The 18,270-nt window shown below is 40.3% G+C and overlaps 1 long non-coding RNA gene across 2 annotated transcripts in view; it reads left to right on the top strand.

Annotated features, from left to right (window-relative positions):
• Nucleotides 1–3,101: 3,101 nt before the first annotated feature.
• Nucleotides 3,102–18,270, top strand: part of LOC129736880 (uncharacterized) — a 35,096-nt gene continuing 19,927 nt past the window's right edge. The window contains exons 1-2 of one of the 2 annotated variants that reach the window (XR_008734018.1): nt 3,102–4,988; nt 5,062–6,423. This is a non-coding gene — a long non-coding RNA (uncharacterized LOC129736880). Of the gene's footprint in view, nt 6,424–18,270 lie in introns of both variants that reach the window. The other variant, XR_008734017.1, reaches the window with a different exon arrangement.

Consider the following 18,270-nt stretch of genomic DNA (forward strand, 5'->3'; position numbering starts at 1 on the left):
TTTTTTTTTTTAACATAAATAATAGTATTTAGGGTTGTGGAGCAGGAATTCCAGCCTTCATAGCTAAATGTGCACCATGGGCTCACTTACTCAGATACAGCCATGAAAAGACTTTTCCAACAACCTGAATAATACTTGCTACTTCTCGGCTGTAAGAATTTTCTGGCCTGAAGCCACTGCACTGTCCAAACTGTGTTTAGTTCAGCTTGAAGTGGTTTCTTTCTACTGTTTTTACAGTGCAAAAAATAAGTGATAAACTTAACATTGCTAATTCCAGGAAGTAAACTAGACTGTAAAAGAAAGGCAGGCTCTTTTTGGGACAAGGGGTAGCTGTAGCTATGAAATTAGTGTGTTTCTCAGTTTGGGAGGCAGAGCAGAGAAAGGCAGAAGTCAGATTGGGAAGGTAAGGGGAGAGCTTACAGAATTAAATGATCAGGTTTGATTTAAAAAAAAAAGTTAAATTTTTCTTAGGCAAACTTCATTTTATAAGGCTCTGTAAGCTTTCCCTTCACCCTCAAAGAACCTTGTTCTGAAGGGGGTGACAAAAAGAAGACAGGAAAGGAAGATGCTTGGCACTGAAGAAACAGGGCAAACAATAATGGAACAATTGTGAGGGTTTTCTTGTTTCTGTAACCCTGCAAATAATGACGGTTTATGGAGAAGTTGACAAAACAACATGAAAAAACCCTGCCTAAAAGGCAGAGGATGTGTTTTGGTTAGCATCAGTTCATTCCAAGAGATGCCCCAAAAAACTGACTTATGGGAGGAGGGTGTGCTGCAGTATCTGCGGGAAATTAAATTCACGTGGAGGTGATTTTCTATGACAGAGTGTCCTTGGTAACCAAAGGAAAACAATCCACCCAAATGTCTTACTATTTTCCAAATGTAGACAAAATATCATACTTGGGTGGAATTTCACATTAACATCAAGGCAGTCCTTCCCTGCGTGGAGGAGAAGCTTTGAGCCTTGTAAGTGCCGGCATTTGTGGGCGTATGTGAATGTAGCAATGTCCTTCTTGGGCTGGTCCTAGGTTTGTGTTACAGACTTCGGTGCCTTTTGTGATATTAAATTTCCCAAATCAGCATTGCTATTTGCTTTGTTATATTTAACAGCTTGCCTAGAAAACAGCTCAGTTTGATTACAGTGCAGCAATAAACAGGATAAGTAATTAACTCAAGGCACATTTCCTAGATCGTTTATTAGCTGTAGCTATCCCTCATGTCAAAAAAAAAAAAAAAAAAAAAAAAAAAAAAAAAAAAAAAAAGAGGCAAGTAAGTCTTGTTTTCCAGATCATCTGGGGCACTTTCCCAAACAGCCTCCATGGTATTTTTCCTCCCCTCTCCATCCTGCGTTGTTCCCCTCCTCCCCAGCCTGTGTTCCAGATGTGGGCAGGGAAGGGGCACAATTCTACACAGGGGCTTCCAGGGAGGAGTTTAAACTTTCCAAAGCCAAGGGTATCACGTGCTGGGACTGTGTGGTTTCACCCATGTGATTTTGCTGCATTTGGTGCAACTCCTTTTCCAGGTCCTAGTGTGATCTGGTAGCTTGGAAGCAACGTTATATTGCTTCTGGTCTGGACCCCGTTTAACTGGGGGTCTTGGCTTAGGTACTTTGCCTTTTGCAAGCAAGCTCCTGTCCCTCATGCTCTGTGGTGGTCCACTATCTCATGGGGGATATGCTAACCACGGTGATGGGTGGAACCCAGGAGGTGTTAATTTGCCTTAAAAGGAACTGAAATTTCATTTTTGCATCAAAGATCATGTATTTATCAGAAATCAGTCTTGTAAATTCGATTCGCCCTGATGCATGACCACAGCCAGTAATACAGATAGGCATTTTTAAGTGAAATTTTTTTCCTCTATAGTAAAAAACCAAGACAAGGTCTGAGACAATGAATGAAACAGCTTATATTGTTAGAAGATATACCAAAGACTAAGCCTGACTGTGACTGTAACAGTGAATGTTTTCTATGGATTATTATACAAATATAGAAACGTTAAAATAGAAATATATAATATTATATAAATAATTATTAATATATAAAACATTAACATAGAAACAGGAAAAATGGAGAACAGTTCTGCTTTGAGGGAAAAAAGATTCTCCGCATGTAGGGAGTGTCACCTGCCCGTTGGTGCCCATGTGCCAAAGGCGGCTCTAGAAGCAGGTGGCTGGTGGCTGGGTTGTACCAGCTTTGGAGATGGCCCGTTATTCACAACGACCTCTCCTGCCTTTATTTTTGGTGCTTGTACTTTCCACAGCAATTTGCAATTTATGAAGACTAGCAGCAAAGTCAATGGCTTTGGAGCATCAAAGGTTGACATAAAGAGGATTTTGTAGACAGGTGGCAAGACTTGTTTGATTTTACATAATGGGAGTAATTCCAGGGAAAAGTGTGAAAAATCTTGCAGTCATTTCAGCTCCTTACTGTGATCACCCTCCTCCCTGTTATAGCATATATTTTTGTGTTATAAACCAAACAAATCTACCTGGCTGTAAAGTTTTATGTAGTCAAACTCTTTCATGGTAAGAACAATCATAGTGTGATCTTAAATGGAGCAAGTGAGATAAGCCTAATTGCTCATTTGAGAGGACTTTTTTATAGACTTCTTGAAAAAGAAGAAATAAAACCTCCAGGTATGTCAGAGAGAACAAAGTTTCATAGCATAGAAAAAAAAATTGTTTGTTGCAATATTTATTTTCCCATCCAACATATAAATAGTACATGAGTGAGAGAGAGCACTACATGCCTTTTAACCATGTGATCCAGAAAACAATGCTTTTGTTGGTTTTTCGGTTTTGTAATTCCCAGTGCTGTTACATCATTTATTACTATGTTGTTACTTGTCACACCTGGTTACTGTCTTTTTATCAGCTGTGTTGTGTGATGCATCATGGAAATCGGCTATGGCTGGGGAAATGTTAAATAAATACAGGCAAATACCATTAATGGCCATATTGCAAAGTCGGTGGAATCGGCTGTTCCATTTGCTCCCTTCCCAAAATAAGAGGGGGCCAAGCGGAGGTGTTCCCATGGCAGCTCATCTGAAGGCATGTGGAGGTGAGTGGGGGGTGTGGGGGGTGTGAGTGGAGGGGACTGTGTGGTCTCCAGCCCCCTCGGGGAGGCACCTGCGGGTGCAGGCTGGGCTTTTCTGGAGCATGATGAATGGAAATGTGTCTTGCCTGGAGGCTGGCGGGGCTGCAGGAGCTCAGAGCTGGAGGATGCAGTATCCCACTATATCAGTTGCTTTAGTGAGAGAAACCTTAATTGCCCCCTACTCAAAACTAAAAACAAAACTCAAAAATATCCCCAAACAAATCAAACCTAAAATAATGTTTTAGGTAAACATCTAAGAATCTAAACCAAGTGTAGTGTGGTTTAGGGAAGGCCAAGTTTCTGTAGGTATTTATCTGTGCACATGAATCTTACAGTAAAAAACCCTGTGTATTTACAGATAGAAGATTCCTGTAGTTACATATTTTTTTTTATCATGATCCTGATTTGCCTTCAAAAATGAGCTCTTCTGCAAGTGCAGTCTTATGCCTTTCTCTTCTCCCACCCCAAAGTTTTACTTCTGGTGTTGCATGTTGGTTCCTCTTTACCTCCAGTTTGCTTGTAACTCATGTTGTGGAGGTTAATTTTGGCAGTGCTGTTTCCCCAGTGTGGTGCAGTTTCACGGCTGGGGCAGTCTTGGGGGAATTGCATTGAGATCTTCCCCGCTGTGTGGTGGACATCCATCGTGCCAGCCCTGAACCCAGCACATCCCTCCGTGCCGTTACGCAGCCCAACAGCATTCACTTTTGTCATCACTGCAAATGGTAGATGCTCTGAAGCTGATGATAATTCATCAAAACCCAGCATTAACCTTAGCAATTTATTTTGTTCTGCTTTCCTAGGCAACCAAATTTTAAACAAATCCATTTTTCTCAATGTGGACCGTCCTATTTGACTGTTGGAAACATTGCTACAAATAAAACTATGCTGAGAACATAATAAAGTTGGTCTAGAATTCATTTAAAATTCAGGTGATGAAAGGTCACCTATTAAGCAAGCTAATCCTTTCTTTTTTTTTTTTTTTTGCACGCCTCAATGAAAAAATTTATATTTCTGCTATGAAATTAATATCTAGCCTCACCTAAAATCGAAGTATTTTGAAACAGTGTTTTTGTTTTTTTTCACCATTATTCCAGAGCCGTTGAATGTGTTCAAACTTGAAGTATGATCTAAACTAGCCAGATATTTCTACCTCCACACACCTGCAATGATGCTTGAGTATGCCAGCCTTCCCATCGAGTCTGGTGTGTAACTTAGTTATATTCAATAGCGATCTACACTTACACTGTTACTGATGCTGTAGCGCATGACCTACTGCAAGTCAGGCTGAATGATCTGTCACAAGGGTAACAATCCATATGGATGAAAAGGGTGCATATACTGGGAGTGGCTTTCAGGTGACCAAGAGCCCTGCCAGCCTGGGGACTGGGATGGGATTGCCAGCCCAGGGGCTACACAGAGTGTTGACACCCCTTTTCCTCCTTTTTTCTTTGTGGGAACAGGTTTGTATCTCTGGTACGGAGAGTTGCTCTTTACAGGTCTGAGATTTTCCTTTTGTGGTTATGCACGGCTTTTGAGAACATGCCTTTCCTTTGAATTTGGATGTAGTTCTTAGGTAAAAAGTAATTTGTTACAGAATTTAATATGGCAGGGAATTATTCAGACACCAGCTTTATCTGTATGGCAAATCAGCTTGGGCGCATCCTTCCCACAACAGCCCTTATTTCAAAACTCAGCTTTTTTTTTTTTTTTTTTCCTGGTATTGCTAAAAGTTCACCAAACAAGGACCCTGTGGATAAGGTGTTGTGTCTTGCTGCTGAGGAGTCATCACTAAATAAATCAGGCTAATTCAGGAGTGAGCGAGGCTGTCCCAGAACCGCTGTGAGCTTCCTCTGCATAGGGAGGATGGACACCTACGCCTGCCTTCTTCAGGTACCAGTGATCTTGGAAATAATCATGGGCAAAGGTTCTCAAATGGAAAAAACATATTTTATCCTCCCAACAGGCAGGAGCACGCCCGATGCCAGCGAAGCAAGGACTGCAGTTTGTGAAGCTCTGGGCAGACACTTGCTTACACATCCCGGCTCCTTGCTTTTTGGTCTTGGACTCAGGGTAGGATCTGTGCTTGGAAAACCGCAGATTCTTGATCTGAACCATGGCTTTGTAGATTAAGGCACTTTGTTTTGTTCTGAACAAGACGACTGAAGATAACACCCCAGTTCCATGTAAAGCTTCCTCCTTTTTTTCATCTTGAGTTTAACATTGGATCAACGTGATTTTTTTTAATGCAAAGAGTGGATGCTACTCCTAACACTTTTTCATTGTTTTCCATTAACTATATACACAAAATCAGTTTTTTTCTAAGTCCTGAGAAACCTTAGGCTTTCTATGACATGCTGTTTGGGGAGCCCAGGGCATGCACTTTGGGGGTTTCTTTGATTCTGCTATTCACACTTCTATACAACACAATGGTAAAAAACCTCTCCAACAACTTTATTAGCATTAATATGAAATACTATGTCTAACATAATGATTTCCTTCTTTATTTCTTTAGTCTGAAAACAAACGTGATACATCTCCCTTGAAGCTTCAAATCAATAACCTAAAGTAATTGCTTCTCATAAATGGGTTTCAGGACTGATGCTGATATTTCAAAGTGTGACTTTTCTTCTCTTGCTAAATAAAATAATGCTGATTTTATAGCAAAAACTCTTACCAGCAGGGTGCAAGCTTCTGCAACTTCCATTTTAAGGTGGAAGACTGGGGTCTGGGGGCGTGTGTGTTCTGTTTCAGACGATATAAGTTATTTGTGTAACAATGGAAAAATTTCATTTCTCTTTTTTACTTAAATTTAACTCTTCATTGAAGGTGCATAGTAATGTTTGCCTTGCCTGTGAGCTGAAACATTTGCTTAATGGTTACAAACTGCTGTGAAAATTTAGCATTAAAAGCTTTGATCATGCAACTTCGTAATTACTGGTTGCTTCTCAAGTGTGTAACGGTGAGTACTGCTAGTCGTGGGTTCTCAGGAGTTTCTTCCTCCTTGCTTGTTTAGCCATGAGTGAATTTAAAAATCTTATGAGTTATATACTATATGTATATAGTTAATCCACAGGATTTTTATATGTATATTATGTGTGTGTGTATATATATATTTATAAATTTTCTCCTTTTAGTCTCGGGCTGATGTGGAAGATGGACAGAAGAACCAAGGTGTGTGGAAAGATGAGTTCTGCTGGAAACTGGGGCTGGCTGGTACCTTCCACCTGCTGGGCGTGGGAGTACAGAGGTGTCACCTGCTGTCACACCACCACTGCCTGTGGCCCTGTCGGACCCTCGTCCCCGAAGACTCTTAGAGCAGCCTGAGGTGAAAGCAGCAGCTGTGGAGCTGATCTGTTATCATTTCTACCAATATTCCTGGTGTTCTTTGGCTGCCCTCAGCCCTGCAGGGTTGCCAGCCTGCTGGGTGACGAGACCTGGCTGTGCTGGCACGGCAGCTCCATCCCCAGACCCACTGCACAGCTCCTGGGCTGGGGAAAGGAAAGGGTGGAGGGAAGGAGGTTTACAGCTCCTCTGCTCCCCCCCATAACCCTTGACCATCAGCGTGCAGCGTGGTTTTAGGATTTTTTCCTTGGTTTGGTGGTAAAGAGGACTTTACGTGGAGACTCAGAGAATATTTTAGGTGGGAAATCCTTATGCCTGAATGCAGACACCAACACTGCTTGCTCCTGTGTTGCCCTGGGTAAATCCACAAATACCAATCTGTCATCAAATGCCTTATCGTTAGCTAGAACATGGTATAGCTTGCCTGTGCGATGTGCTTAGATGGGGGGGTCACCAGGGGTATTGCCGCGCACCGAACCCTTGTATGATTACGTTTCAGAAGGAGCAAGGGGACAAAACACCTCTCCTTGCTTGCAAAGACCAGGAACAAATTCTGCACACCAGTTGCTTCTTGATTCTTCCACTGAATTTTGGTATTGCATTGAATTCTACTTTAATTTTTAACTGAAAGTGTTTTTCAGTTAAAGGGAAGCATGTAATTGAAACACAGAAAATGTTTTTTGTATTCTAGGCACCCATTTTTCCAATTCCCAGTGTTCCTTCTTTTTCTGTTTCCATTTTTAATGGACCTTGTTTTAGTTAATTATTTATGTTGGGTGCCATGTATATTTAGGTTAGGAAATTAATCTTCACATTTTGATGTCAAAATTAATTATTTCCAAGTGATATCAGCAAGGGTTATCCAGAATTTGATCTTGCTGATTAAGTTAGAAAAATATTTTTTGTTTGCTTTTGGGAGTTTTTGTTCACCTTTCCAACACCTAGGATTTATATGTGTAATGAAGTTCATTAAGCTACCCACTATATGGAAATGAACAGAAATATTTTAGGTTTTAAATATTGGAGTGGTAATGAAGCAGAACCCCTTGTTTTCAGTGAGTGAAGCTACTCATAAATGCTGAGATATATGTTTTCTAAAGTCTCAGTTCAGTAACTTTTCTCATTTGTCACTACAATGTGAAATGGGTGAGTTTTGTATATCTGAAACAAGAGCTTCCCTATAGTGAAGCTTATACTTCAGGTTTTATACAGCATGTCTGGACTCTATTTTCTAGACTGTCTCTTTGAAAGTACTTCTATATACTAGATAAAAGGTCCCCAAGATCCAAGAAGAGGGAGTTGAAACTATTGTCTCTTTGTGGGTTTGTAGTTGGCAGTAAGGGATGGTTTACAGCTGGTACTGGCACTGGTGAGGAGTGAATGCCGATGAAAACAGGGTAGCTATAGTCATCGGACGTTTTTCTGGCACAGAAAATGTTCCTTTTCTGTCATTGTGTTGTTCAAGTTTGAGTCACTGAAAAACAATTCTCATTGAATGTAGTTTTCTGGATGCAGGGAAGGTTTCTGCAGAGATCTCATGAGGAGTTTCATTGTCATCAGCTGGGATGATACTCCTGAGGACCTTCATCCTTGGAGGATCCAAGACCATACGTAGCTATGGTCTTGGGTTCTCCAGAGTAAATTTAAGGTGTCCTCTTAATCTGCTGTCAGAAACAGCTCAGGCGTTGCTCCTCACCATTCCCAGGATCCTTTTCTGAAAGCTGAGACCTGGTGTCACAGTTGCCTTCCCCAGGCAGGTTCCTCTTGGTTTTTCTGTTTTCTCCGTGATGGTCCCTTCATGCCTTAATGGCATGTGACAACTGAAGCAAACAGGCTTGGGCTTCATAGAGGGATTTTAGGACAAGTACTCCTTAGGTGCCGTAAAGAAGTGCATCTATAAGGAGAACGTAAACCCTTCCTTTGCTATTTCTTGCCTCAGTTTTTTTAGCATGCTTGAACATTCAGTGCTGTTCAGTTGGAGTTTCTGTGGCAGGAGGTCTCACCTCCCCATCTCACATACTTTTGAGTAGGTAACACAAGATGAGACAAAGAAACAAATATCAGAAAGCTTCAAAGTATATAGCCTTTTTTGACTTTTAATTTATTTTCCTTATACATTCATGAATTTGTAAATAGAAGTGTCACTTCCTGCTAGCTGAAAAAAACAGTACAAAAAAATTTTTCCTCCTCTCTCACACGCTTTATGCTGCAGAGGTGTTCATGCTCACATAATTAACATTATGGCACATTTTATTTTCTTTCAAGCTCTGCCTAAATAGTCAGGAATCAGGATTCATTTTTCTGGGTAGCCTGTGAAGTACAGTGCGATGTGTTAATGGTCTGACCCCTCGGGTAATTTAATTATCTATCAAGTCCATTCCTCTGCACAGCTAATTGACCGTCTCAGCGGTCTGTGTGCAGGCAGCTTTGGCAGAAATATCTCCATGCCACTACCTGAGATCCTCTTCATTACGCCCTATGTATCCTGGGTCTCTAAACTATCCTCGGAGCCCAAATCTGTCTGACAAGGAGTGAGAGTGGAGGGAAAGGTGAGGTGGGGGGAAGGCCTGTAAATTCACACGCTGCTCTACAGACACGATGTGCTTTCACCTCTAGAGCAGCTGCAGGTCATAAATCAGGACATGCCCTATTTTAAAAGCTGTAAGGGACAAACTGCTCTCAGTGTCATTTGTAAAATACCACCCTACCTTTCACGAACAACCATTACTGGGGTTCATAGCAGCCTGAACAGAGAAGTGAGCTAAATAGTGGGGTTTTAATTTTTATGGCTCTCTAAACCATGAAAACTCTTTTGTTTGGTTACCTTTTGCAGTCTTCCTCAGCTGGAATGCTGTACCTTACTGCCTTTTGAAAACCTTATTCAGTCAGTAAACATCAAGCTTGCAGCACTCCAGCCTTATATCATCACCAGTTGCACAGTGTTATTGTTAATCTTGAAAAATATAGTTTGGCTCCTTTAATCTATTCAAGAAAGCTGCTTCAGCATCAAATGCCTTCACAAGGCATTAAAGTATATCACATTAACACCACAGAGATATTTGCATTACATAGGCAATTGCATTCATTAGTCCCTTAGCAGCAATGATGTATCCTGTCTTATACTAAATATCATATATTAGCACACCCATGTACATGCTATATGTAATTAAGTATTTTTTTCTCTGTTATCCAAGTCTATTGCAGAGACTAACACAATTCTTAGTTGGGCTAACTAATTCCTGCCTCAAAAGAGAAAGAAAGAAAGAGGGTAAGAATGATTACAGACCATGCTTATTCTCCACTAATAGATATTTTTTTAAAAAAAAGTTTATAGTAAAGTTTATTTCAAATAGTTTTTAGTAAAGTTTATAGCTTACATTACATAGTTTAGTTTATATTAGTTTATAAGAGTTTAGTAGATTTTATAGTAAATAGTTAATAGGACAATGTTTGTGTGGCACCCTGTCTTCAGAAACAGGTATGTATTGCATTTGATGTATCCACAGTGCATGTGTAATCATCACGCAGCATTTATATATGCATGTATGTATATTGTTTCTAGACTATCATTAGTAGGCTGCTGCATATTAAAACTGCATTTGCCCTTTTTGATTTTCACATTTTAAAACATCATTATGTAAATATCTGGCAATGCAACGATGATCAGATATTTCTGAAAGGTGCAGCTGGAACCTTCTAAGTTGGGTAATGTCTGTAGGATAAGTCTGAACAATTATCTTTTTAATGAACTGTATATTCATAGCACAATCATTTAAAAAATTAGAGCTAGAATGAATATTCTTCATAACTGTATACCACTGTTAGAGAAATTTACTTTGATCCTCATTTTAATTTAGCAGTACATCACCAAGTGGTATCCCTATGCCCTGCTGTTTCCAAACGTCAAAATTGCTTTCATTTCGTTGATTTAAGCTGGAATTGCTTTGAAGTGTATTTCTGAAGGAGGATATTACAGAAAGTCTTGTATACCTCTTGGTCAGTGGTTTTGTTTGTGCTGTCAGTAATTTAAGTTTGTTATGTTCTATGCTGTGTTCTTTTCCTGGGGAAATCCCATTAGATTAGTGTAGCTGAGGATGTGTGCAATGTGATTCCTCCCAGGGTCTGTGCAAAAGCCATGAGCCTGGCGCTCCAGGAAGTTTCCTCCATGCAAGCTTTTTTTTTTGCATCTGTTGGTGAGAATCGAATTTAATGCATATATTCCTCAGTTCCTTAATAAACCTATGTAATGATTCAACATTAAAGCCACATGAATGACTTACTAGTATTTGTAGCATATTCAGTGTTTCCTCTTATAATTCTGGCATTGTGTTTTGGTTGTTTGGGGTTTTTTTTTCCCTCAACCACCTGAAGACTATTTCAGTATGCATGTTCTGTCAGGTCAAGTGTATTAGGAATTTCAAAAGTAGCTGCCGATCAACATAAATGCTCTCTTTACACCCATCTTTTCATTCTCTTCTTTATATATGCAATCTTCTATCCATTTTGTTTTAGGGAAGATCTGTTGTTGAAGAATATATTAGCTGACCATGTTCTAATCAGAGTAGCATGATAGTTCACATGCTACATTGCTTTAACAAATATGAAAATGCTTAATTATTCTGCTGGTGGAAAATTAAAATAGCAAACATTATAGATCTGCATTGTGAATGACCTAAATTTCTTCCCATTTTTTAAAAAAATATTCCAGTCCAAAGTTCTGAAAAAAATTGACGCATAAAGACATTGAAAATGAAGATGAGGTTTGTTGTTTTGATATGAATTTCTCCATACATTATTTTAGGAGAAAAAAGAAAAAGGTATTATTAATCTAACTAAACCCAATTGTTGTGTAAAACCAACGTTTCCCTTGGTACTTCGATACTTCTTCTGAAATCTCGTATTATTGACTATTTTTTTCCATTTAATTGCTTTCTGAGATTAGGTTTTTAATCATTAAAAGAGGATGTGGTTTTGCATTGACCGTACCTAGGAGTGGGCTGTGTACAGCTGAGGCAGTGAGCAGCCCCCAGGGAGCACGGTGGGCTGGGCAGCCAGAGCCCCGGGGGGGTCGGTACAGCCCCCGGCCGCGGAGCCTGTGCAGCCCCTCAGCCTCCACCGCCCCACGGTCCTTCTGCTACTGGCAAATTTAACAGACAAAATATAATCCACGGATCAAACAGGCCTTTTGCCTTTGTTTTATTATGCAACTGGAATAGTATAGCTCCCTAGATTAAACAGAGCCCTTGTTTGCTAATGCTTTGAGGAAAGTTTACAAGTGGTAAGAATGTGGTCAGAAAGATAAATTTATATTTTATTATCTTGATTGTTGTCACAGTTTCAAATTCCTGTATTAAAAAAAATCTGTTTATTTGAAAGTGTATAATGTAACCTCGGGGATGAAAGCTGAGTTTGCAAGATGCGATAATTAAGCCTGCATTGTAAATAACTGTCAAAAAAAAAAAAAGCTGGTGGAAATGCCATAATGCTAGATCCTTTCAGACCTGAATAAGCCTTTAATTAATCAGAAATACAGAAAGATATTCCACAGGTGGTATAAACATTATGTGTTCTTGATATGAATTGATTAAAAAAAGATACCCCAAAATTGAATTATTAAGTTTTTAGCTGCAGTCCTGGGAGACCCTTTTACCAAAGAAATTCTTTCCTGAGGGATTAGTGGTTCTGACTGAGATGGTTTATATCCAGCACATGACAGTTTAAGAGCCTTTTTTAGTTAGAAAAGCTTTTAGGATGTTAGAAAATGGGGGGACTTCAATAATGTTAAGCCAAATTGCCCTTCCTTCAAATGAACATCTATATTACCTTGATTACTGCTGTAGAGACTTGCCAATGTAATGTTTCTCTTTACTGGCTTTATAGGATCCACTTTTTTTTCTCTCTCTCTATAAAAAATTCTTGGCAGGTAGTTTTAAAGGTCACTGCAGGACCATATTAGTTATTGCTAAATCAAATCTTAGTTATGTTATTGGTTTGGCAATGCCTTTTCTGTTGTTCTACCACATGCTGTATTTTTAGGAGATTAGTTACATGAAGTAGAGATGCGTTGAACTCCTTATTCACAGACTCTCACATAATGACATATATTTTCTGGAGGGAATGTAATATGCTCTAATTACCATCTTGTGCCTGGGATAGGGGAAGGGGAAAGAAATCAGCTAAAAACACTAGGCAAAATTCCAAGCTTATTTCAAATTCTCTTTAATGCTCAAAGCCTTTTAGAAATCTTTAGAAACTTCTGATGAAAATCCATTTTGTCATTAAATCTATGCCTGTATTACAAATGAAGAGCTTTTTACCCTCCTTAAGTAAATGGATTACTTAAGACCTTCTTTACAAAATGTAGTTCTGTGCTTCCGCTTAGTACAGTCCTGCTAAGATGCGGTAAGTATCTCAAGCAGGATAATACAAGATCATGTCCCTTTCCCGTGACACAGAAATTCACATAGTGAATATGCCATTATCTGCAGCAGTGTATTTAGGGCTTTTCTTGACTTTACCAGTGGCTGCCTGAGTGATCTGGATAACTGGCTGTGTTTTCCAGCATTACTCAAAGAGCGTCAATGGATTTTGTTCCTAACATGTTCTTACATCCATGCATTTAAAAGAGAATGTATTCTAAATATTAATTATCCTAGAGTTTTATGCTGCTTTCCAGTATGTGATACCAGAGTGCTTCTCCAAAAAACCAGCTCATTAGGGGCTGGCTGGGAGCCAGAGGGGAGAAGTGAGCACATGGTGGTATGAACACAGGCAGCCGTGGTTCCATCGTCCATCATATTCAGCCTCTGTTATTTCTTGCATTTGGCTTCAGACCAGATAAAATATGAGTGCTTTTTCCCATAAAATACAATGCAAAAGTCATTGTCAAAAAACTCTGTTGAGGCCTAAAGAAAGACTTAGAGTAATGAAAGAAGTGTTTACCTGTGGTTTTTGAGCACGATAACCTCAGTTCAGGATTGCTGGGACCCACGGTGTTTCTAACAGCCAAGGACTCTTCTACATGGGTTTTGTTTCTTCTTTCCCTATCTGCTGCTGTGCTAATGACCACCTCTGAGGAAAGACTGTTGGGCCTGATGGACCTTGGCTGAGTGAGGATATTGCCAGGGCAATCTATTGAGACTGCCTGGGCTACTCTGAACTGGCCTGTCCCCAGGCTCTGAGGAGAAGTTCAATATCATGCCCTCTGAGCACACATTTATGTATATATTTTATTCTCCTCCAGAAAGCATCTCAAGCATGTAAGGTAATGAACAGAAGTTCTAAGCAATATCCGTGCAATACTTGCATGATACAACTTTGCCATCTTGGAAATCTTTACCTCTATTGCAGGAGTTTAAGAGAAAGCTTAATAGAGCTTGAGACTATGTTCTTGGCCACGGCAACACACTCTTCCCTGGAGAAGAAGTCAGCCGGGGTAGAGGAGAGGCAGTCAAATTATACTTCTCTGTTAGCAGCTGCCTGACAGATTGCATGTGGTACGGGAGAGCCACTGGTCCCACTGAGTGTGCGGTCAGGTTGGCTAGTCAAAGCCAATGCTGGTGTTGCATGCCCAATCTCACCTTAAACCACGCGTTTCTTTAGCCATGTCAGAGGCTGTGCTGCTTGCCCTCAGCACGGAGCACCAGGGTACCTTCAGCTATCTGCTGTGTGCGTGCAAGGTGTGTTGAAATGCTGATGTGTACTAAGTGACGGTGCGGACAAAGCCTTTCCTATTAACTCACCATCTAGAAATCCGTGTGCATTTAAGGCTCATCACATTCTGGCTGTGAACTTCTGTAAGAAATTTGAGAGACTTTTAACTAACGTAAATGTGTACCGTAGCGGTCCTGCTTTGCTCTCAGATTGCTTCCCTGAAGTAAAAAGACTTTTATTTTGATTTATACCATCAGTTTAATTGGGAAAGAGATGTAAGACCAAAAAAACAAAAGCAGAAAAAATAATAACGAGTATGTTCTGTGGAAGACAAAGCCCCTTCTGACTGAATGTCAGCTAATTCAGAGAATCAGCTAAGCAAAATGATTTCAACATCCCATTCCCGATGTAAGAAGCATTCAGTCAAATTTCCCTGGTTTACCTGAGCCAGAAAAACCTCAGGTGGATGCTGAGACCTTCAGGAGCCGGCAGCTTGCACAAGAGCAGCTGAGGATGAGTGGCAGGGCCAGAAGTAATGACGAGCACTGTTTCTGAAGGGCATGAGGTTGTGGTCTGTGGTGGGACAGGAGGGCTTGCTTGGCCAAGGGGCACAGCTGGAAGGGCATTTCTGACAGAGCTCAGTGTCGTTGCTGTGACAAGTGAACGCTTGGTCCTGTGAAGCTGTAACCTCCACTGAAACCAAGAAACTCCATAGGGAAGAGAAGTTTATTTTGTGTTTTCTTCTGGCACACCTAAAATTATCCTTTATTTTAAAATATATGGTTTTTAAGTAAGCCTTCTTAATGTTTAGAAAAAAACAAACTTTGGAAGCTCAGCCTATGCACCAGAACATGACCTAGAACCAACCCTGGGCTGTTGCTGCCTGTTTCCTACTAGACAGAGCAGAATAGGTACGAACAGAGAAAAAACAGAGACAAGAATGCATAGCTTTGGCTGTTTTTCTGGGCTTGTCGCGCCATTTTACCTAGACACCAAGAAATTATAGATGTGATACCTCTTCTTAGGTATTTTGGCTCCATGGGTTTCTTTATTCTTTTTCTTCTGTTTCCCAGTATATAATTGCAAAACCCCAAACAAGACCTAGCCGGTAGCCTTTGTAAAGACTGCCAGCTTGAGTTCCTGCATGCAAAGGAATGTTTGGCCTTCAGAAGTCATGCTGAATTTTTTATTTATGCATGCCCCTTTTGAGACAGAGGGAGCGTGTAAGAGAGATTTTATTCTTGCTCTTAGTCTCAGGTTGAGAGGGATCTTGAGCGAAGGCTCCCCGCAGAGCTAGGTGCTGGGCTGGCGCTCTGCAGGGCTGGTGACTGACAGCCAGTGCCGACAGCACCGCGTCACCGACGGCTCTTCTGCCGATGAGCTGCCCTGCAGTGCCACCTCTCCCCTCGCTCAGTGGAGGGGCAATAATGCTACAAGGACTAGGAAATCGAATTGATATGTACTCAAATTAGTTATTTCATCTCGCTGTCTTCTAACATTAAAAAAAAGTAAAATAACTGCAGCTTTGAAAGGCATCAGTCTCGTTGACCCTCAAGTCATCTTTTTCTTGTGCCTCCATTTCCACACAACCTACTGAGTTCCCATGGCCAAGTTCCTGTATATACATGTGCAGAAGTGTTTGCCGTTTTGTACATTATTCATCAAAATGGAAATGAGATTATCCTTGACATTTTGCGAGTGCCAGGATCAGGGCAGTGCATGGCTGTTGGCTTCGTGAACTCAAAGGTTACCTCCGATTTCCTGACAGCTGAGAGGAGCCAAATTTTCTGCTAGGCACAAAGAGCAGATGTTTATTACCGGAGATCTGTTTTTCTTAGATTTTTTTTTCTTCATGCACATGAAATATTTGAATAAGCACGAAGCAAATGCTTTTATTCCCATTTTGTTCAAAAGACTGATCTGCCTAGTTTTTCTAGAGCAGTGCAGAGTCTTATTAGACAGTTCAGGGTGAATTTTCTTGATTATATACCAATGTCAAAAGCAAAGAGGAAGATGCTTCTAAAGATAATGAATACTGAGACAATATAAATACTAACTTCTGTAAGTAGTTTGCTTGCAGCTATTACATTAAAGCATTATAATGTATCTGAGAGGAGTTTAGACCAGTGGTCAAGGCTGAATAAAATATTGTGATAAGATTTGGTGAAAAGATTAATTTGCAAGGTCACTAGCTTTTTTTGAGTGAATAAGAACAGCAACCAACAGCACTAGCAGAATAACTCAACTAGCTAAAAGTTATAGGTTACAGCACATGCAGGTAGAACTCTAGAGGGAGAGCAAATGTCACTTTCTGAGCCAAGCAGCCCATCTTGTTTAGCAATATGTTATTGCTTCGGGATTGCCATGCAGTGGGTTTGGTGTTTGAAGTTTTTGAACATGAAGTTTACTAGCACCTTAAGACTTGAATTTAGAAATATTGGTAGAAAACAACCAACTTACTTGCTGCCATGCTATAGATGGTGTATGACTATATAGCTTAACCCCTCATATGGAAAGTTCCTTTTTAAACACGAAGAGTTTGAGTCTCAGGGGAATAAACCATTGTGTAAAAAGCATCCTAAATGGTCCTTTTCTTATCCGTGGTCAGACAGTTCCAAATCTCTTTGTACATTAGCTTAAATAAGTTTGCAGTACTTGCTCTGGAGGGGCTATTCTATGATGATTTGTTTGGAAACAGTGATTTGGGAAAGCAGAAAAAGTAATGTGAATTTTGGCAGGCAATTATGTCATTTTCATAGATATTTGAAATGCCCTGGCTTTCAAGATGTGTCATGCGATGTGATGCATAAAATAAAAAAAATCAAAACTATGCATTTCACCAGTTTTAACTATTCTGGATCTGAGAACAGTTGGATTGAGATGTGAGGAAGGTGTTATTTCGTAAAATTAAATTCAAGTCAAAAAAATTCACACTGAGATGAAAGAAATGGTGGAGTATTTAATATCTCATTGATTTAAAAAAATAATCATGCACTGATAGTGAAGTGCATCAAACATAACAGAACCCATACTATTTAAAGCTGTTCTGTATGATGTGATGGAACTTGTATAATGCAGTAGTTGAATTAAATAGGACTTATGGCAGTCCCTTGTGGGCATGGGTAGAAGAAGTGCCTTACACACTGTTGTGTCTGAACTCTCCAAGAAGAGTGCATTATAGCCTGCAAACCTCTTTATCTTTGGTCTTTCCCACTGAGAAATTAGGCAACATATTTATATGCCAAGTCCTCTGGCACAGAGGAGAGGCTTCCTTATAGTTATACATAGAAAAAGTGTTGGAGAGCCACAGCAGTGCATTAAACTTATTATAGGTGCAAGAATTAATTGACAATGTTAATGAATTAACAATCGACTGTTAGTTCCGGTGCTTCAGCCCATTTTTTCTGTATTGTTTGGTATGTTAGCTTTGCACTCTCCTACTCCGAAATGCACTAACTGTACCGACTGACTCCTGCTAGAGGGCAAAGGGACAAAGGTGTCTTAAATCCTTCACACTTGGGTCTCACAGCAAGAGTTGGGCGTTTGGCCACAGTAATTGTTGCCTCTGTAAGTAGGACTATGTCTTTCCTCATCTATGTTGCCACTTCCCCTGGTTTATTACTTTCTGTGGTTATTGCATAGTGGTCTGCTCCTTCCCTCTGTAAAAACAGCATGTAGTACATCAGGAGTAAAGCTTGGCAGATCGAAAGTCTCCATTATTGTACTCAGATCTGCCTGAGAGTATGACTAACCCAAGTACTGCCTAGTAAAATTGTGCTTCCCTTCTCTCTCTCAAATTCCCTCCTGGAGCTGGCGGGAGAGCTGCCCTCTCTGTTTTGTGCTGCAGTGAGCTGCCTGTGCTTGGTTCTGGGCAGAGGAGGGGGTGCAGCAGCTGAGCAGGGATAAAATGCCATCTGATGATGCAACCTGATCTCTTGACCTCTTGCAATGTTTGCAGCTTCTGAATTGCAGTTAACAGAGCTGGAGGCACACTCAGTAATGTGTAAAAGAAGGGTCCTTGTCAAGCAATGAGTGTTGGTCTTGCTGGCAGTACAGAATTTTAATTCCAATTAATAGCAATGAATGAAGGACTTGTGACAGACAGATGTTCAGGCCAGAGGAGAAGGGGTGAGTCCACTGGTGCCTTACTGCAGCACTGTCACCTCCTCTGTGAAAT

Source organism: Falco cherrug, chromosome 9 (assembly GCF_023634085.1).
Source record: "Falco cherrug isolate bFalChe1 chromosome 9, bFalChe1.pri, whole genome shotgun sequence".
NCBI classification, from domain to species: Eukaryota; Metazoa; Chordata; class Aves; order Falconiformes; family Falconidae; genus Falco; species Falco cherrug.